The sequence below is a fragment of the Callithrix jacchus genome, chromosome 4, assembly GCF_049354715.1.
Source record: "Callithrix jacchus isolate 240 chromosome 4, calJac240_pri, whole genome shotgun sequence".
NCBI lineage: Eukaryota > Metazoa > Chordata > Mammalia > Primates > Cebidae > Callithrix > Callithrix jacchus.
In genome coordinates this window covers 150,948,341-150,970,900 of record NC_133505.1, presented here as the reverse complement: position 1 = coordinate 150,970,900, position 22,560 = coordinate 150,948,341, and the positions used below count along the sequence as shown (strand labels likewise).

General features: G+C 40.5%; 1 pseudogene; it reads left to right on the top strand.

Annotated features, from left to right (window-relative positions):
• Positions 1-21,727: 21,727 nt before the first annotated feature.
• Positions 21,728-22,351, top strand: LOC100408878 (translationally-controlled tumor protein-like; annotated as a pseudogene).
• The last annotated feature ends 209 nt before the right edge of the window (positions 22,352-22,560 follow it).

Here is a 22,560-nt window from a genome sequence, read left to right as displayed (position 1 = left end):
TCTGAGGATAAAGCCAGCCCAGGGGGAAGCAGAACCCTGTGATGGAGAGACTCCAAGGTCTGTTTCCATCATTAGAGTAATTTTCTCCATCCTTCCTAGAAACTGGATTCAGAGCCATTCTGCTCTCTTCCAAATCTACATGGTACATGGAAGTGTCTTTGTGAAAGAACAGAAGTTCCATCCCTGGATGCTTGCTGCAAGGGTGAATATTAAAGAAAGTTCTGGGCCAAGTGCTGTGGCTCACACCTGCAATCCCAGCACTTTGAGAGGCTGAGGTGGGTGAATCATGAGGTCAGGAGTTTGAGACCAGCCTGGCCAACATAGTGAAACCTCGTTTCTGCTAAAAGTATTTAAAAAATAAGCCAGGCATGTTAGCAGGTGCCTGTAATCCCAGCTACTCAGACGGCTGAGGTAGGAGAATCACTTGAATCTGGGAGGTGGAGGTTTCAGTGAGCCGAGATCACATCACTGCACTCCAGCCTGGGTGGAGTACAAGACTCTGTCTCAAAAAAAAAAAAAAAAAAGAAAAAAAGAAAAAAAGAAAGTTCTGGCTTCTGCCTCAGGAAGCAGTCCTCAAAATGGAAGGAAATTCCCAAACACAGGAAAAGTTGCCAAACTTGCTGGCAACTTCAAGGCATGACAAATACCCACTTTAGTGTTGGAACAAAATGTGACAAGCACTGTGCCATGGCATTTGTTATAACTGACAATATTATAGAGTAAATGTCAATATTAGGATAGATTTTATAACATCAAAATGATTTCACGTTCAAGAAACTGCATTTAACATACTTCTTACAGAGAAATGTTCCATGCTGCTTAAACTCGTTTTCACTGTGTATGCATGCTTATTTAAGCCATGATATTCTTTATACATTCTGTGATGGTATTGAAAATATGTCCATCAATGCTTTGATACTTGTCTTCAACAGGAGAAGACTACTTTCCCTTCCCTTGAATTGAGTCACTGAATCGAGTGACTCATTTCTAATGGATAGAAAATGAAAGTGATGGTCTGCAATCTTGGAGATGAAGTAATCAAAAGGCGTTGCTGCTGCTGCTGTGGTCCTTCTCTCGGCGCATTCATGCTGGAGGTTGCCAGCTCTGATGTCCCACACGGAGGCTCTGAACCTCACATGAGGACCTGAGGCCTCACATGAGTGAGCCTGGAAACGAATCTTCCACCTCAGTCAAGCCTTCTGATGACTGTACCAAGAGGCAGCAACCTGACTGCAACCTCAGGAGAGACCCTGAGCCAGAACCACCCAACTAAGCCCTGTTTTCATGACCCGCAGAAGCCAAGTGAGATAATGAATATTTGTTGCTTTAGGCTGCTAAATGTTGTGCTATTTTTTACACAGCTATGAGCACTAATACATTAATATTAATACTATACTATCATACACTAATTCCAATACTAGCACTAATACTAGGCGATGTTAGTTCTCTAGCATTGACAATGTACTCAGAGGCATCTCTTTTTTTTACATCTATTTTATTTTATTATTTTCAGAGTTGTTTATAGATATTTTATTTTATTTTATTTTATTATTTATTTATTTATTATTATTTTGAGACAGAGTGTTGCTCTGTGGCCTGAGCTGGACTGCAGTGGCCCAATCTAGGCTCACTGCAACCTCCGCCTCCGGGGTTCAAGTGATTCTCCCACTTCAACCTCCCAAATAGCTGGGACTACAGGAACATGCCACCATACCCAGCTCAGTTTTGCATTTTTAGTAGAGACAGGGTTTCACCATGTTGGCCAGGCTGGTCTCAAACTCCTGACCTCAAGTGATTCACCTGCTTTGACCTCCCAAAGTGCTAGGAGTATAGGCATGAGCCACTGCACCCAGCCTGTTTATATACTTTTTAATTTTAATTTTTTTTAATTAGATTCATTGGGTACAGTGGCTCAAACTGGCAGCACTTTCGGAGGCCAAGGCAGGCAGATCCCAAGGTCAAGAGATCGAGACCATCCTGGTCAACATGGTGAAACCCCGTCTCTACTAAAAATACAAAAAATTAGCTGGGCATAGTGGTACGTGCCTGTAATCCCAGCTACTCAGGAGGCTAAGGCAGGAGAACTGCCTGAACGCAGGAGGAGGAGGTTGCGGTGAGCCGAGATCGTACTGTTGCACTCCAGCCTGGGTAACAAGAGCGAAACTTCGTCTTAAAAAAAAAAGGGAGACTGGGAAGATGGCACTGTAGGACCAACTCAGGATTGCAGCTCCCAGTGAATCCGCAGAGGGTGAGTGGACGCCGCATTTCCATATGGATCTTTATTGCCCACAGACCAGGAGATTCCCAGGTGTAAGAGACCCATGGGCCACCAGCGCGGCAGTTTGGGCCGGCGCGGCTGTTTGGGCTGAGGCCGCAGCACAGTGGCACTCCGTACAAAATACACTGGTTTGGTTGCCCTGTTAAACCGGCAATTGGAGATTTTGGAAGGCAGATTAGCACATTCATCTGATTAAATGGGACTTAAACAGAAAGCCAGGCCAAAAGATTTCTGGGCAGCAATGTGGTTTGAGCCGGTGCAGTGGGTTGCTGCACGGGAAATCACACAGATCCCGGCACCCTTGCAGCAGGTGACTGGAACACCTGGGAGAGAGTCAACTGTTCACCTTTAAAAAAAAAAAAAAAAGGCTCTGAGGCAGGAATCCAGGTGATCAGGCTCGGCGGGTCCCACCCCCACAAAAACAAACAAAACAGCAATTGGAAACGCTTGAGGTTGAGAGTTTCACGGTAAGCACAGCTGAACCCAGGACAGTGCAGCTCGGTGGGGGAGAAGCATCTGCCACTACTGAAGCGCACGACCCCTATGGAGGTACTCTGCCATTGCTGACGCAGCCTGTTGTTGCCGAGGCAACCTGCCATAACAGAAAGAGTCTGCCACTACAGAGGCGGGCCAACATCGCCACTGCAGTTCTAACCACACCCATATAAACAGGACTACATGGAATTACACATGTCAGCAGGGCAGAGCCCATGACAGCAGGGCGGAGCCCACGGCACCAGGGTGGAGCCCATGGAAACATGGCAGAGCCCATGGCAGCTCATCATAGCCACTACAGGCAGGTAGTGAATAGACTGCCTCCTCGCTGGGCAGGAAAGTGCAACGGATACTCATAAATAAAGCCCTAACTTTCAGGACAGAGCACCTGAAAGGAAAAAAAAGGGGCTTTATGAGTTCTGCTGCAGCAGACTTAAACATACCTGCCTAGCAGCCCTGAATGAACAACAGAGCTCACAGCTCAGCACTAGAGCTCCTATAAAGTACAGACTGTCTCCTCAAGCAGCTCCCTGACTCCCGTATATCCAAAGAGTCACCTCACAAAGGACTGATCAGACTGACATTTGGCGGGCATTATTCAGGGACAAAGATAGCAGAAGAAGAATCTGGTAGCAACCCTCACAGTTACACAGCTGCTACAGGAGTTCCTCAGGCAAGCAGGGCCTGGAGTGGACCTCAGCAGTCCTACAGCAGTGGGGCCAGACTGTTAGAAGGAAAACTAAGAACAATCATCATCAACAATCTGGACGTCCACTAAGAGACCCAATTGGAAAATCAGTAACCACTCAGACGACAGGTGGCTAAACCCATAAAGATGGGGAGAAACCAGTGCAAAAAGGAGGAAAACACCCAAAACCAGAACACCTCACCTCCTACAAAGGACCAAAACTCCTCACCAGCAAGGGAACAAACCTGGACGGACAATGAGTGTGATGAAATGACGGAATCAGACTTCAGAAGGTGGGTAATGAGAAACTTCCGTGAGCTAAAAGAACATGTTCTAAATCAATACAAAGAAACTAAGAACCTTGAAAAAAGATTTGAAAAAGATTTGAGGAAATGATAACAAGAATGGACAACTTAGAGAGGAATATGAGTGAATTGAAGGAGTTGAAAAACACAACACGAGAACTTTGCGAAGCATGCACAAGTTTCAACAGCCGAATTGACCAAGCAGAAGAAAGAATATCAGAAGTCGAAGATCAACTCAATGAAATAAAATAAGAAGCCAAGATTAGAGAAAAAAAGCCCAAAAAGGAATGAACAGTCTCCAAGAAATGTGGGACTATGTGAAGAGACCTAATCTACATTTGATAGGTGTACCTGAATGTGATGAAGAGAATGAATCCAAGCTGGAAAATACTCTTCAGGATATTACCCAGGAAAATTTCCTCAACATAGCAAGGCAGGCCAATGTTCAAGTCCAGGAAATACAGAGAACACCACAAAGATATTCTGCAAGAAGAGCAACCCCAAGGCACATAATCGTCAGATTCACCAGGGTTGAAATGAAGGAGAAAATGCTAAGGGCAGCCAGAGAGAAAGGTCGGGTCACCCACAAAGGGAAGCCCATCAGACTCACAGCAGAAACCCTACAAGCCAGAAGAAAGTGGGGGCCAATATTCAACATCCTTAAAGAAAAGAAATTTCAACCCAGAATTTCATATCCAGCCAAACTGAGCTTCATAAGTGAAGGAAAAATAAAATCCTTTGCAAACAAGCAAGTACTCAGAGATTATGTCACCACCAGGCCTGCTTTACAAGAGCTCCTGAAAGAGGCACCACACATAGAAAGAAACAACCAGTACCAGCCATTCCAAAAACATACCAAATGCTAAAGAGCATCAACGAAATGAAGAATCTGCCTTAACTAACAGGCAAAACAGCCAGCTAGCATCAAAATGGCAGGATCAAATTCACACATAACAATATTAACCCTAAATGTAAATGGGCTAAATGCACCAATCAAAAGACACAGACTGGCAAATTGGATAAAAAGCCAAAACCCAGCAGTGTGCTGTATCCAGGAAACCCATCTCACATGCAAGGATACACAAAGTCTCAAAATAAAGGGATGGAGGAAGATTTACCAAGCAAATGGAGAGCAAAAAAAAAGCAGGAGTTGCAATTCTCATCTCTTATAAAATAGACTTTAAAGCAACAAAGATCAAAAGACACAAAGAAGGCCATTACATAATGGTAAAAGGATCGATACAACAAGAAGAGCTAATGATCCTAAATATATATGGACCCAATACAGGAGCACCCAGATACATAAGGCAAGTTCTTAATGACTTACAAAGAGACTTAGACTACCACACAATAATAGTAAGAGACTTTAACACTTCACTGTCAATATTAGACAGATCGACCAGACAGAAAATTAACAAGGATATCCAGGGCTTGAACTCAGACCCAGAACAAGCAAACCTGATAGACATCTACAGAATTCTCCACCCCAAATCCACAGAATATACATTCTTCTCAGCACCACATCACACCTACTCCAAAATCGACCACATAATTGGAAGTAAAGCACTCCTCAGCAAATGCAAAACAACTGAAATCATAACAAACAGTCTCAGACCATAGTGCAATCAAGTTAGAACTCAGAATTCAGAAACTAACTCAGAAGCGCAAAGCATCATGGAAACTGAACAACTGGCTCTTGAATGTTGATTGGATAAACAATGAAATGAAGGCAGAAATAAAGAAGTTCTTCAAAACCAACAAGAACGAAGACACAACATACCAGAATCTCTGGGACACATTTAAGGCAGTCTCTAGAGAAAATATATAGCAATAAGTGCCCATATGAGAAGAGTGAAGAGATCAAAAATTGACACCCTATCATCAAAATTGAAAGAGCTAAAGGAGCAAGATCAAAAAAACTCAAAACCTAGTGGAAGACAAAAAATAACTAAGATCAGAGCAGAACTGAAGGAGATAGAGACATGAAAAATCCTTCAAAAAATCAATAAATTCAAGAGCTGGATTTTTGAAAAGATCAACAAAATAGACCACTAGTCAGACTGATAAAAAAGAAAAGAGAGAACAACCAAATAGATGCAATAAAAAATGATAAAGGGGAAATCACCACAGATTCCACAGAAATTCAAACCATCATCAGAGAATATTACAAACAACTCTATGCACATAAACTAGTAAACCTGGAAGAAATGGATAAATTCCTGGACTCCTGTGTCCTCCCAAGCCTAAACCAGAAGGAAGCCGAAATTATAAATAGACCAATATCAAAGTCTGAAGTTGAGGCAACAATTAAGAGCCTACCACACAAAAAAAGCCCAGGTCCAGATGGGTTCACAGCAAAATTCTACCAGACACACAAAGAGGAGCTGGTACCATTCCTTCTGAAAGTATTCCAAATAATCCAAAAAGAGGGAATCTTTCCCGAATCATTTTATGAGACCAACGTCATCCTGATACCAAAACTCAACAGAGATTCAACAAGAAAAGAAAACTTCAGGCCAATATCCATGATGAACATAGATGCAAAAATCTTCAATAAAATACTGGCAAGCCGACTGCAACAGCACATCAAAAAGCTTATCCATCATGATCAAGTAGGATTCATCCTGGGGATGCAAGGCTGGTTCAACATATGCAAGTCTATAAACGTAATTCACCACATAAACAGAACCAAAATCAAAAAACCACGATTATCTCAATTGATGCAGAGAAGGCCTTTGACAAAATTCAACAGCCCTTGATGCTAAAAACCCTCAATAAACCCGGTATTGATGGAATGTATCTCAAAATAATAAAAGCTATTTATGACAAACCAACAGCTGATATCATACAGAATGGGCAAAAACTGGAAGCATTCCATTTGAAATCTGGCACTGGACAAGGATGCCTTCTCTCACCACTCCTATTCAATATAGTACTGGAAGTTCTAGCCAGAGCCATCAGGCAAGAAAAAGAAATAAAGGGTATTCAAATAGAAAAGGAGGAAGCCAAATTGTCTCTATTTGCAGACGACATGATAGTATACCTAGAAGACCCCATCATCTCAGCCCAAAAACTCATGAAACTGATAAGCAACTTCAGCAAAGTCTCAGGATATAAAATCTATGTGCAAAAATCACAAGCATTCCTATACACCAATAACAGACTTAAAGAGAGCCAAATCAAGAATGAACTGCCATTCACAATGGCTACACAGAGAATAAAATACCTACGAATACAACTTACAAGGAATGAAAGGGACCTCTTCAAGGAAAACTACAAACCACTGCTCAATGAAATCAGAGAGGACACAAACAGATGGAGAAAGTTTCCATGTTCATGGTTAGGAATAATCAATGTCATGAAAATGGCCATACTGCCTAAAGTCATTTACAGACTCAACACTATCCCATCAAGCTACCATTGACTTTCTTCACAGAACTGGAAAAAACCACCATGAACTTCATATGGAACCAAAAGAGAGCCCGCATAGCCAAGTCAATTCTAAGCAAAAAGAACACAGTGGGAGGCATCACACTATCGGACTTCAAACTATACTACAAGGCTACAGTAATCAAAACAGCATGGTACTGGTACCAAAACAGAGATATAGACCAATGGAACAGAACAGAGGCATTGGAGGCAACACAACATATCTACAACCATACAATCTTTGATAAACCTGACAAAAACAAGCAATGGGGAAAGGAGTCCCTGTTTAATAAATAGTGTTGGGAAAACTGGCTAGCCATGTGCAGAAAGCAGAAACTGGACCCTTTCCTGACACCTTACACTAAAATTAACTCCAGATGGATTAAAGACTTAAACATAATACCTAACACCATAAAAACCCTAGAAGAAAATCTAGGCAAAACTATCCAGGACATAGGAGTAGGCAAGGACTTCATGACCAAAACACCAAAAGCATTGGCAACAAAAGCCAAAATAGACAAATGGGACCTATCAAACTCCACAGCTTCTGCATGGCAAAAGAAACAGTCACTAGAGTGAATCAGCAACCAACAATATGGGAAAAAATTTTTGCAGTTTACCCATCTGACAAAGGGCTGATAACCAGAATTTATAAAGAACTCAAACAGATTTACAAGAAAAAAACAAACAAGCCCACTCAAAAATGTGCAAAGGATATGAACAGACACTTTACAAAAGAAGACATACATGAGGCCAACAAATATATGAAAAAATGCTCATCATCACTGGTCATTAGAGAAATGCAAATCAAAACCACATTGAGATACCATCTCACACCAGTTAGAATGGTGATCATTAAAAAAATCTCAGAAACCTAATTAGAAAGGCGGTAATTGTAAAGACGACAGATGGATAAATTCATAATAAAGGGAAGAAACCAGCCTAAAAAGGCTGAGAATACCCAAAATCAGAACCCCTCTCCCTCTACAGGTGATTGCAGTTCCTCATCAGCAACGGAACAAGCCCTGATGGAAAAGGACTGTGTTTCATTATCTGAAGTAGCCTTCAGAAGGTGGATGATAAGAAACTTCTGGGAGTTAAAAGAACTTCTTCTAACCCAATGTAAAAAAACTAAGAACTTTGAAAAAAGGTTTGATGAAATGCTAAAAAGAATAGACAATATAGAGAGGAATATAAATGAACTAACAGAGTTGAAAAATCCAACATGAGAACTTAGTGAAATATGCACAAGTTTGAATAGCCGAATTGATCAAGCAGAAGAAAGGATATCAGAGGTCAAAGACCAACTTAATGAAATAAAATGAGAAGACAAGAATAGAGAAAAAAGGATAAAAAGGAATGAGCAAAGTCTCCAAGAAATATGGGACTATGTGAAAAGACCTAATCTACGTTTGATAGGTGTTCCTAAATGTGACGGAGAGAATGAATCCAAGCTGGAAAATACTCTTCAGGATATGATCCAGGAAAATTTTCCCAATCTAGCAAAGCAGGACACTATTCAACCCCAGGTAATACAGAGAACACCACAAAGATATTCCTCAAGAAGAGCAACCCCAAGGCACATAATCGTTAGATTCACCAGGATTGAAATGAAGGAGAAAATACTAAGGGCAGCCAGAGAGAAAGGTCAGGTTACCCACAAAGGGAAGCCTATTAGACTTACAGCAGATCTCTCAGTGGAAACCCTACAAGCCAGAAGAGAGTGGGGGCCAATATTCAACATCCTTAAAGAACAGAACTTTCAGCCCAGAATTTCATATCCCGCCAAACTAAGCTTCACAACTGAAGGGAAAATAAAATCTTTTATAAACAAGCAAGTAATCAGAGATTTTATTACCACCAGGCCTGCTTTACAAGAACTTCTTAAAGAAGCATTACACACAGAAAGGAACAACCAGTATTACCCTTTCTAAAAATATACCAAAAAGTAAAGAACATCAACATAAAGAAGAATTTACATCAATGAATGGATAAAATAGCCCATTAACATCAAATGGTAGTAACCCTAAATTTAAATTGACTAAATCCCCCAATCAAAAGATACAGCCAAAACCTAATGGTATGCTACCTCCAGACCCATTTTATATCCAAAGATACACAAAGACTCAAAACAAAGGGTTGGAGAAAGATTTACCAGCCAAATGGAAAGAAAAAATAAATAAATAAATAAACAAAAAGCAGGAGTTGCAATTCTCGCATCTGATAAAATAGATTTCAAAGCAACAAAGATATAGTGGTAAAAGGATCAATGCAACAATAAGAGCTAACGATCCTAACACCCAGATACATGAGACCCATAATGAGATTTAGACTCAATGAGACAGAAAATTAATAAGGATATCCAGGACTTGAGCTCAGATCTGGAAAAATTAAACTTAATAAATATTTATTTATTTATTTATCTCTCCACTTTAAATACACAAATATTGATTGGCCATTATTAATAACCATTTTTAGAATAAAGCAATATTCCTGTTCTCTCTCCCTCTTTTTCTTCCTCTTTCTTCCTCTCCTTCTCTTTTTTTTTTCTTTAAAAAAAAAAAAAGAATACTAGAATTACTGCCACATTTCTGGCCTCAGTTACTGTAATAAGAGAGAACAGGGAGGGGAAAGAATATACTTTGAACTTCTACCATATACCAGACATTTATATATATATATAAAAATCTGGAGACAACAGATGCTGGAGAGGATGTGGAGAAATAGGAACACTTCTACACTGCTGGTGGGAGTGTAAATTAGTTCAACCATTGTGGAAGACAGTGTGGCGATTCCTCAAGGACCTAGAAATAGAAATTCCATTTGACCCAGCAATCCCATTACTGGGTATATATCCAAAGGACTATAAATTGTTCTACTATAAGGACACATGCACACGAATGTTCATTGCAGCACTGTTTACAATAGCAAAGACCTGGAACCAACCCAAATGCCCATCGATGATAGACTGGATTGGGAAAATGTGGCACATATGCACCATGGAATATTATGCAGCAATCAGAAATGATGAGTTCGTGTCGTTTGTAGGGACATGGATGAATCTGGAGAACATCATTCTCAGCAAACTGACACAAGAACAGAAAATGAAATACCGCATATTCTCACTCATAGGCGGGTGATGAACAATGAGACATGGACACAGGGAAGGGAGCACTACACACTGGGGTCTATTGGGGGGAATAGGGGAGGGACAGCACCGGGGAGAGTTGGGGAGGGATAGCCTGGGGAAAAACGCCAAATGTGGGTGAAGGGGAGGAAGGCAGCAAAACACACTGCCACGTGTGTACCTATGCAACTATCTTGCATGTTCTGCACATGTACCCCAAAACCTAAAATGCAATAAAAAAAGGAAAAAAATTTAGATTCAGGTGGTAGATGTGTAGGTTTGTTACATGGATATATTACATGATACTGAAGTTCAGGCCTCTACTAATCCTGTTGCTCAAGTACTGAACTTAGTACCCAATGGTTTTTCAACGATTTTCCTCACTCTCTCGTTCCGCTGTTGCAATACTCCAGTGTTTATTGTTCCCATCTTTGCATCCGTGGGTTTCTACACATCTATTTTTTTTAAAAAGTGGTCCTGCTAACCTCCTTGCTAACTTTCAACTTTCTTTCTTGCATTTGTTTTCAAATTCTTGAAGATTGTCCATACATTCCAAGCCTACTCATTTGCTTTCCATTTGTTCCAGAATCCCCCGAAACGTGGCTTCTACCTTTACGTTTCTCTCTCTTAACCTTTTCAGAATGAAAACATCTTTCTAGAAACAGATTCAAGTTGTAAACGTTGTAAGATGTTCACACAATATAGAAATAAGGTAGAATGCAAAACCTCTTCTTCACAACCCCTATAATCCAAGTCATACTAAATTGGAGTCCCTTGTCTTTTGAAGATGCTAAACCATTTTCTGTCTCTCTTCTGCTTTTTCCCATGCCTGTTCTTCCCTGCCTAACTCTCCTCCGAGGCCTGCATAAATCCTGTCTTCCCACCACACACAGTTTTAAAGTTAAAGGAGTAAGAATAAGCTGCACTTACAAATGTGAGGACAGAAAACTCAGGAAGCTCCAGATTACACTGTAGAAATATCCTTCTCACTCTGCCTGGCCTTGCTTACTATACAGCAGCCCCCAGTTAGCTGCAGTTTTGCTTTCCTCAATTTCAGTTACCCACAGTCAACTGTACTATGAAAATATTAAATGGATAATTCCAAAGGCAAACAGTTCATAAGTTTCCCATTGAATAGCATTCTGAGTAGCGTGATGTAATCTCATGAATGGAATGTGAATCATCTCTTTGTCCAGTATGTCCACTCTGTCTATACTTCTTGCCTGTGACTCACTTAGTAACCTTCTTGGTGATCAGATCAAAATATCATAGTATATATCAGATTCAGTACTATCTGCAATTTCAGGCATTTGCTGGGGGTCTTGAAATGTATCCTCAAGAATAAGGGGGCACTACTGTAATAGAAATTACGGTTTGTGGCTGGGCATGGTGGCTCACACCTGTAATCCCAGCACTTTGGGAGGCCGAGGCAGGTGGATCACGAGGTCCAGAGATCGAGACCATCCTGGTCAACATGGTGAAACCCCGTCTCTACTAAAAATACAAAAAATTAGCTGGGCATGGTGGTGCATGCCTGTAATCCCAGCTACTCAGGAGGCTGAGGCAGAAGAATTGCCTGAACCCAGGAGGCAGAGGTCACAGTAAGCCAAGATCGTGCCATTGCACTCCAGCCTGGGTAACAAGAGCGAAACTCCGTCTCAAAAAAAAAAAAAAAAAAAAAAAAAGAAAGACAGAAAGAAATCACGGTTTGTGTTATCATTAGAAATATATTCTTTTTGGTGACAGATTTTCTCTTTATGGACTTGTAGAATTTAAATTTTTGTCTTAAACTTTTATGAAAGATAGAGCATACACATATCCTACATGGTAGGCAGAATATAAATTTGCCTTTTCCTCCATAATAGAGGGTTTTCATTATGATAACAATTTTTCTGAACTGTAGATAATGTAAAAAGTATTGTTTAAACTGTCATAAGTTGACTTAATTTTAATCATAATTTTTTTCCTAGCTGTATAGATAACATAGTGAATTTCCTCAAGTCTCATCTGCAAAGTGGGAATAATAATACCTCCTTGAGAGAAATGTTGTGAGAATTAAGTGAAATATGTATGTAAAATATCTAGCTGATGCCTGGCATTGCAACAGAACCCAGGTTTACCACTTAAGCCAGACACAAGAAACAAGAGTTGATGGGAGGAAAAGCAGGTTTATTCAGAAAGCCAGCAAAACCGAGAAGATGGTGAACTGGTGTTCTAAAATACCATCTTAAGTCACTACAGATTTCAGGCTCTTTTTATGTTAATGGAAAAGGGAGGAGGAGGGAGTTGAGATCAAGAGTTTACCAATGACTAAAGACACGTAGGTGACAGTGAGGGTCTGGGAAGATTGGGAAGTTATTTGTCCTTGGTCACAATGCTTCTACAAATCTTTAACAAGGGCCAGTTAGACACAACCAGGTGGAACAGCTGCCACCGAGGAATGGAGGAACCGGGATAACTAGCACACTTCTAACAGATCTTCAGAGGGAAGACACCGAGAGTGAATGCAGGGAAGACACAGAAACTGGGCTGCTAGGAACCCTGCATGGGGCTACCAAGAACCAGGACTCGTTTCTGGCCCCCAGCAACTCTGGGGTAATGGGTGAGCTGAACTGGTAAGGAGCAACCTGCTTTTGTCATAGCCTCTGAAATCCCAGAAGGTGGAGATCCCTCAACCACCACAGACACCTGAGTTGGCAGGAAGAGCCACTTAGAGAAGTGGTAGGGGCAGCCAGCTGATGTGGAACCCAGAGTGTTTGGTGAGGGAGCATCTGAAGTGGAGCCCAGCCAGGGATAGACACATCTTAGGCTCCACTAGCTTCCACAAAAGACTTTAGTCCTAGGGAAACTGTCAGACCTGAACTCTGCAGGGTGGTCTTGCCCATTAGACTGGACTGGTCTGACCTTAGTAACCCTTGGTCTTCTGGCCTCTCCTGAGACCCCAGCCTGTCAGTGTCTGCTTGCAGGGCAGCCTCAGGTGCCCTGGGGGCCCACATTAGAGCTTCTGCACTGGTGGACCATGCCTGACTAGTGGAGAGCTGCAGTGGGGTGGTCTCCATGGCCACGCCCAGTCTACCCACTCTCTTCCCGCACTATAACTTCCCCCGGGCCCATGGCCCCCCTCCACATTGCTTTGCCAGCCTGTGTGTGCACAAGCAGATTTTGTTTTCCTTACCCCACCAGCATGGGTATGCACATGCACCTGCCTTCACCACTGCTGCTGGCAGGAGTGCATTTGACCCCATCAGCCTCCCTCCCCCACCATACTGCCATTGCGGTCAGAGCCTTGGTGAGCATAAAGCCCACCAGCCCTGCCCCTGCCAGTGCCCTGCCCCTGCACCAACACTGCCACTGGAGTAAAAGTAGGCACAGAGAATGGCAGACCCTCCCCAACCATCCCCACCTGCACGAACGTGCACAGATGGCACAGTCAGACCTGCACTGACCAGCAGCCCAACCCCATGCTAACACCATCAGCAGAACAACTGCATGCAGTTACCAGTGGGGCCCTCCTCCTCCTCAAGCTGTGCTGCCTCCACTGCAGCTGCGGATGCCCACAGGGAGACAAGCACCCTGGTATCCACTAGCACCCTGCTGCAGCCAACAAGCATGCACTCCACCATGCTGCCACTGCTGCTGGCATGTGAGGATGAGGACAAATCCTGCTGCCACCACCCTGAAAACGCTTTGGGTGACACCACCCATTGGAGTACAGTGACCAGCCACCTGGGAGCATATCAGCATCCTCAGAACAGTGGATTCCTAATCTTGAGGAGACAAAGAACAAAGCTAGGGCTGATACAAGTCCCCTAGAGTTAGAGCATACAGTCCAGGGGTTGGGAGCTGAGCCTTGGCCCCCTAAAACCTTCCAGAAATGAAGCCAATCAGCTAAACCCACCTTACTCCACAATGAAATCTTTAAGAGCATCAAATAGGATAAAAGGAAAAAAGCCCATCCTAAGAACAGCAGCTTCAAAAACTGAGGGAACACTAGCCTACCAAAATGACAAAGAACCAGTGACAACTCAGAAAGCCAGAATGCTTTCATTCCTTGAAACAACCTCACTACATCTCCAGCAAGAGCTCTGAACAAGGCTGAGATGGCTGAAATGACAGAAATAGATTTCAGAATATGGATAGGAATGGAGATCATTGAGATGAAGGAGTACATTAAAAATCAATCCAAGAATACTAAGAATCATGATTAAACAGTGCAGGAGCTGAGAGACAAAATAGCCAGTATAGTAAATAATGTAACCAACCTGATAGAGCTAGAAAACACACCACAAGAATTTCATAATGCAATCACAAGTATTAAAAGCAGAACAGACGAAGCTGTGGAAAGAATCTCAGAGCTCAATGAATAGCTTTCTGAAATAAGATAGCCAGACAAGAAAATATAACAAAGAAGGAAAAGGAATGCACAAAACCTCTGAGAAATAAGGGATTATGTAAAGAGATAAAATCTACAACTTATTGGTGTCTCTGAAAGAGACAGGGAGAATGGAGGCAAGCTGGAAAACATATTTCAGGATAGCATTCATGAGAAATTCCCCAACTTAGCTAGAGAGGACAAAATTCAAATTCAGGAAATGAAGAGAACCCTAATAAGATACTTCACAAGAAGATCACCCCAAAACACATAATCATCAGGTTCTCTAAGGATGAAATGATAGAAAAAATGTTAAAGGTAGCTAGAGAGAGAGGTCAGGACACCTACAAAGGGAAGCCCATCAGACTAGCTGTGAACTTCTCAGCAGAAACTCCATAATTCAGAAGAGGTTGGGGCCAATATTCAACATTCTTAAGGAAACTCAAACCAAGAATTCCCTATGTGGCCAAACTAAGCTTCATGAGGAAAGCAGAAATAAGATTCTTTTCAGACAAGCAAGTGCTGGGGAACTTGTTACCACTGGGCCTGCCTTACAAGGGCTCCTGAAGGAAGCACTAAATATGGAAAGGAAAGATCATCACCAGCCACTACAAAAACACACTGAGGTACACAGACCAGTGATACTATGAAGCAACCACACAAATAAGTCTGCATAATAACCAGCTAACATAATGATAACAGAATCAAATCCACACATTTCAATACTAACCTTGAATGTAAATGGGCTGAATGCTGATTGCACAGAGTGGCAAGCTGGCTAATGAAGCAAGACCCAATGGTATGCTGTCTTCACATGCAATAACATGCATAGGTTCAAAATAAAGGGATGGAGAAAAAATCTACCAAGAAAATGGAAAACAGAAAGAAGCAGGCATTGCAATCCTAATTTCAGACAAAGCAAACTTTAAACCAACAAAAAACAAGAGAAAAAGAAGAACATTACATAATGGTAAAGGGTTCAGTTCAACAAAAAGATCTAACTATCCTAAGTATATATATGCACCCAACACAGAAGCACCCAGATTCATAAAGCAAGTTCTTAGAGACCTTCAAAGAGACTTAGGCTCCCACACAATACTAGTGGGAGACTTTAACACCCATTGACAATATTAGACAAATCACTGAGACAAAAAATTGACAAAGAGATTCAGGGCCTAAACTCAGCACTGGATCAAATGGACCTGATAGACAGCTATGGAACTTTCCACCCCAAAACAACAGAATATACATTCCTCTCATTGCCACATGACAATGCTTTAAAATCAACCACATGATCAAACATAAAACACTCATCAGCAAATGCAGAATAACTGAAATCATAACAACCACAGCACCACAGCACTACAAAAATGGGATTCAAGACTAAAAAGCATGCTCAAAACAGTACACTTATATGGAAATTGAATAACTTGCTCCTGAATGACTTTTGGGTAAATAATGAAATTAAGGCAGAAACCAAAAAGTTTTTATAAACTCGTAAGAAAACAAACACAACATACCGGAATCTCAGGGTCACAGCTAAGACAGTGTTAAGAGGGAAATTTGCAGCACCAAACACTCACATCAGAAAGATCTCAGTTTAATAACCTAGTATTACCACTAAAAGAACTAGAGAACCAAGAGCAAACCAATCCCAAAGCTAGTAGAAGACATGAAATAACTAAAATCAGAACTGAATTAAAGGAGTCACACACACACACACACACACACACAAAAAAAAAACATTAAAAGGATCAATGAATTCAGGAGTTAGTTTAAAAATAATAACAATAAAAATAAAATGGATAGCCGGCTAGCTAGAATAATAAAGAAGAAAGATGATCCAAAGAAACACAAGTAGAAATGACAAAGGGGAGATTACCATTGACCCCACAGAAATACATATAACCGTCACAGAATATTATGAACACCTCTATGCACACAAACTGGAAAATCTAGAAGAAATGGATAAACTCCTGGACATATACACCCTCCCAAGACTGAACCAGGAAGAAACTGAATCTCTGACCAGACCAATAATGAGCTCTGTAATTGAATCAGTAATAAATAACCTACCAATCAAAAAAAGCCAAGGAGCAGATAGAGTCACAGCCAAATTCTACCAGATGTACAAAGAAGAGCTGGTACCATTCCTATGGAAACAATTTCGAAAAATTGAGGAGGAAGGACTCCTCCCTAACTCATTGTATAAGGCCAGCACCATCCTCATACCAAAAGCTAGCAGAGACATACACAATAAAACTTCAAGCCAATATCCTTGATTAACATCGATGTAAAAATCCTCAACAAAAAACTGGCAACTCAAATCCAGCAGCACATCAAAAAGCTTATCCACTACCATCAAGTCAGCTTGATTCAACATACACGAATCAATAAATGAGATTCATTGCATAAACAGAACTAAAGACAAAAATGATACAATTATACCATAGTTGCAGAAAAGGCTTTCAATAAAATTCAACACCGCTTTATGTAAAAAAACTCAAAAAACTATGTATTGAAAGAACATACCATAAAATAAGAGCCATCTCTGACAAACCCACAGCCAACATCATATGGAATAGGCAACAGCTGGGAGCATTCTCCTTGAAAACCAGCACAAGACAGGATGCCCTCTCTCACCACTCCTATTCAAAATAGTATTGGAAGTTCTGGCCACGGCAATCAAGAAAGAGAAAGAATAAAGGACATGCAAATAAGAAGAGAGGAAGTCAAACTATACCTGTTTACAGATAACATTATTCTATATCTATAAATCCCCAGTCTCAGACCCAACTCTCTTTAAACTGATTATCAACTTCAGTAAAGTCTCAGGATACAAAATCAAAGTACAAAAATCACTAACGTTCCTATGCAACAACAGTCAAGCCAAGAGCCAAACCAGGAATGCAATCCCATTCAAAATTGCCACAAGAAGAATAAAATACCTAGGAATGCAGCTAACCAGGGAAGTGTAAGATCTTTACAATGAGAACTGCAGAACACTGCTCAAAGAAATCAGAGATGATACAAACAAATAGAGAAATGCTCCATGCTCATGGATATGAAGAATCAATATCGTTAAAATGGCCACACAGCCCAAAGCATTTGCAGGTTCAATACTATTCCTATCAAACTACCAGTGATATTTTCCACAGAACAATAAAAAACCATTTAAAAATTAATATGGAACCAAAAAAGAGCCCAAATAGCCAAGGCAATCCTAACCAGAAAGAACAAAGCTGAAGGTGTCACACTACCCAACTTCAAACTATCTATAGGGCCACAGTAACCAAAACAGTGTGTTACTTGTATAAAAACAGAAACGTAGACCAATGGATAGGAAAAGAGAGCCCAGAAATAAGGCTGCACACCTACAATCACCTGATCTTCAACAAACCTGACAAAAACAAGCAGTGGGGAAAGGATTTCCTATTCAACAAATGCTGTTGGAATAACTGGCTAGCCATATATAGAAGACTGAAACTGGACCCCACACACAAAAATAAACTCAAGATGCATTAAAGACTTAAAGGTAAATCCCAAATCTATAAAAACCCTGGAAGACAACCTAAGCAATACCATTCTGGACATGGGAACAGGCAAAGATTTCCTGATGGAGATACCAAAAGCAATTGCAACACAAGCAAAAACTGACAAATGGGATCTAATGAAACTAAAGAGCTTCTGCACAGCAAAAGAAACTATCAACTGAGTAAATAGATAACCTACAAAATAGGAATTTAAACAAATTTACAAGAAAAAACAACCCCATTAAAAAGTGGGCAAAAGAACATGAACACTTTTCAAAAGAAGACATACCTGTGACCAACAAGCATATGAAAAAAAGTTTAACATCACTGATCATTAGAGAAATGCAAATCAAAAACAAAATGAGATACCATCTCACACAGTCAAAATGGCTATTAGTAAAAAGTCAAAAAATAACAGATGTTGGTGAGATTGCAGAGAAAAAGGAATGCTTATACACTGTTGGTGAGAGTGTAAATTAGTTCAACCATTGTTGAAAGCATTATGGTGATTCCTCAAAGAGGTAAAAGTAGAACTATTTATTATTCTATTCTGTAATCTCATTACTGGGCATATATACCCAGAGGTTTATAAATAATTCTATTATAAAGACACATGCACGTGAATGTTCACTGCAGCATTATTCACTATAGCAAAGATATGGAGTCAACCTAAATGCCCACCAGCGGTAGACTGGATAAAGAAAATGTGGTACATACATGTCATGGAATATTATACAGCCATAAAAAGAATGAGATTGTGTGTTTTGTGTGTACATGGCTGGAGCTGGAGGCCATTATCCGTAGTAAACTAAAGCAGGAACAGAAAACCAAATACTTCATGTTCTCATTTATAAGTGGGAGCTAAATGATGAGAACTCATGTACACAAAGAAGGCAACAATAGGCACTGGGGTCCACTTGAGGTTGGAGGATGGGAGGAGGGCGAGGATAAGGAAAAAAATCACTAACGGGTATTAGGCTTAATACCTGGGTGATGAAATAATCTGTACAACAAACCATCTGTACATGGGTTTACCTATATAAAAAACCTATACATAGAACCCTGAATTTTAAAAGTTAAAAATAAATAAATAAATAAATAAATGGTTAATCTTTAACAAACCATAGTTACTTCCCCTTTAACCCCAGACTTAGTTTTAAAAACTGCTGGTTGTTTTTACATATTGTCTCCGTGCTCTAAAATTATCCTAGCCTATGTGTAAGGATGGGCAAAGCCCTCTTGAACCAAAACGGAGTTAGTTATGTTAGCGCTTTTGCTCTTTCACTGCTACAGCATGAGGTGGGCTCTTTTAGTAGCCATTGTCTGTTGCTTATCCAACAACCATTCCCCACCTTTCTCCCTGATAAAGGAAATCTTATTTCATTCAGGCAGTGGTCAGAGACATTTTAATTTCAAGGACGGTAGACCTATTTCCCAGCCCCTGGGAATGAATTGCTATTAGTGTAAACCAGTAATTGCCGTCTCATCCCTTTTGTCAATACAGTAATTGGTTGGGAGACAGTGGCAGAGTGGCGTATAATCCAGTTCCATCCAATGAGAGATAAGAGAAAGCTGGTTGGAAGTTCTGGAAAGGATTTTCTTTTTAGTTTTAAAACAGAGAGGCTTGGGAAGTAAAAGCCTTGTGCTTGCCCTTCTTTCCTTCCTTCCCTCCTTCCTTCCTTCCTTCCTTCCTTCCTTCCTTCCTTCCTTCCTTCCTTCCTTCCTTCCTCCTTCCTTCCTTTTTCTTTTCTTTTCTTTCTTTCTTCTTTCTTTTTCCTTCCTTCCTTCCTTCCTTCCTTTTTCTTCTTTCTTTCTTTCCTTCTTTCTTTTTCTTTCCTTCCTTCCTTCCTTCCTTCCTGCTTTTTTCCTGCCTTGAATGGGATCATGTGAGGATAAAAGCCTTGGAGCTGTGTTGGCTATGCTGTGACCATGGGGTGTGGGTCGCGTTTCTATGGATAAGGTGCTAATACCCAAAGATGTCAGAATGGTAAACTAGAAAGAGATTTTGCCTTTAAAGACCTTATGGAGCCACAGCCAAGCAGAAACCACCTAACAAGGAAATTAACATGTTTTTAAATATAAGCATGTGGCTCTTAAAGTGTGGTCCTCTGACCAACAGCATCAAGATTATCTGGAAACCTTTTGGAAATGCAAATTCTCTGGCCCCACCCCAATGTCGTGAATCTGCATCTCTGAGTCCAGTGATACTGAAGCATGCCCAAGCTTTAGGGCCACTGTGATCACAGTACAGTTTCTGTCAAAGGCATTCCTAGCTGAATCTTCATACAAATATATGTAGACCAGTGAAAAGATCTGAAGTATTTCCTAGAAGTTGCTTCCTTGATTGAGTCCCTGTTATTAGTTTGATTTCTTAATATTTATCTCTTTTTTGTGAGTAAGGGTATCTCCAGAGGGTGAACTTGCTGTTTTGTGTTTGGGGGTGGATATATATAAAATATATTTATACATATGTAGATTTTGTGCACATATATAAATTACTGTGTGAAACTTAATGCTTCCTTTTCCTAAATTGTGTTCTTGTCCTTGATAGAAACTTCACTTTCACTTAGTCTCTCACTTCCTAGCATCATTCTAATACAATTTTATTTAAACATTAGTTAAAGGCTTCCATTTCCAGGTGACTTTAAAACCCATTCTTTAAACAAATTTGATTATCAAGAAATAAGGCCGTCTCATAGATCTTCAGAATATTATCACTAACCACCATTACTACTAGGACACATTTTTGCATCTAAGGGTGAGAATGGGAAGCCTTCTGTGCTTACACTGGGGACTACCAAATCCTTTCGATGCACTTTCGGATCCTGTGCATGCTATTCTGATTCCAAAGAAAAGAGCTGGTGGCTGAGCAGGTGTGAAGTCAAGAAATCCAGTTTGTGGTGAGGCTCTTTCAGACAGCTCTGGGTCCTATACCGTAAGGAGATGGAAGGTTGCTGGGGACATGGGACAAGGGCAGAGGGGCTCGAGACCTTGTATTCCTCTGTGCTTCCTATCTCCCAGCTATCTAGAACCCAACACTAGAGAAAGCTAAATGAAAATTTTGCAGAAGACTCCTTGTTTGCTTTCACCAGGACTTTTTACTCCCTCCTCCCCCTATCTGCCCCTCATCTTTTGTTTTCGAATATTAAAGACAAATGTGTTATGGAGCAACGTCTCAACATCACTTTACTGTGAGAAGCACTTTACATATATTATCTTATTTCCTTTATTTTATCTAATTTCCCCCATTTCAATTTTGCTTCTTCATTCTCTAAGTATTCTTCCTCTATTTTGTTTTTCCTTTTTTGTCTTTATTTATATTTCCATTAAAAACAATACTTTCACGTCCTTTTGAAATTATATCTATTCTTAGTTCAGCTTAAAATTTTTGTTCTTAATCTATATTTATATTTTTTATAAAAGAGTAATGACTCCAGTTTTCCTCCTCTCCCCTAGCGCCCCTCCGCTGCACCACGTGGCTCCTAAGCTAGCACCACCCCCGTCTCCCTTCAGCCGCCGTCATGATTATCTACCGGGACCTCATCAGCCACGAAGACATGTTCTCCAACATCTACAAGATCCGGGAGATCGGACGGGCTGTGCCTCGAGGTGGAGGGGAAAATGGGATATCAGTAGGATAGAAGGTAACATTGATGACTTGCTCATTGGTGGAAATGCCTCCGCTGAAGGCCCCGGGGCGAAGGTACATAAAGCACAGTAATCACTGGTGTCCGTATTGTCAAGAATCATCACCTGCAGGAAACAAGTTTCACAAAAAAAGCCTACAAGAAATATATCAAAGATTACATGAAAGCAATCGAAGGCAAACGTGAAGAACAGAGACAGAAAGAGTAACACCTTTTATGACAGGGACTGCAGGACAAATCAAGCACATTCGAAAACATGACTCCAGATGTCATCGTTGCTCTATTGGCTTACCATGAGGCTGGTGTGACCTTATGTATGATTTTCTTCAAGGATGGTTTAGAAATGGAAAAATGTTAACAAATGTGGCAGTTACTTTGGATCTATCACCTGTCATCATTACTGGTTTCTGCTTGTCATCCATAGGGCACCAAGACTTAAATGGGACTAATTTCATCCTGCGCTCTTCATTTATTTTGACCATGATTTATTTGGAGTGGAGGCATCATTTTTAAGAAAACCATGTCATGCAGATTGTCTAAAAATAAAATACATTTAAACTAAAAAAAAAAAAGATGAATGAATCCAATTCATATTAGTATTCTAGTTTATATTTTATAGCTTTTTATTTCCTTGATCATAAGTTTATTTTATTTTGTAATAATTATATTCATATTTAACCTTATAT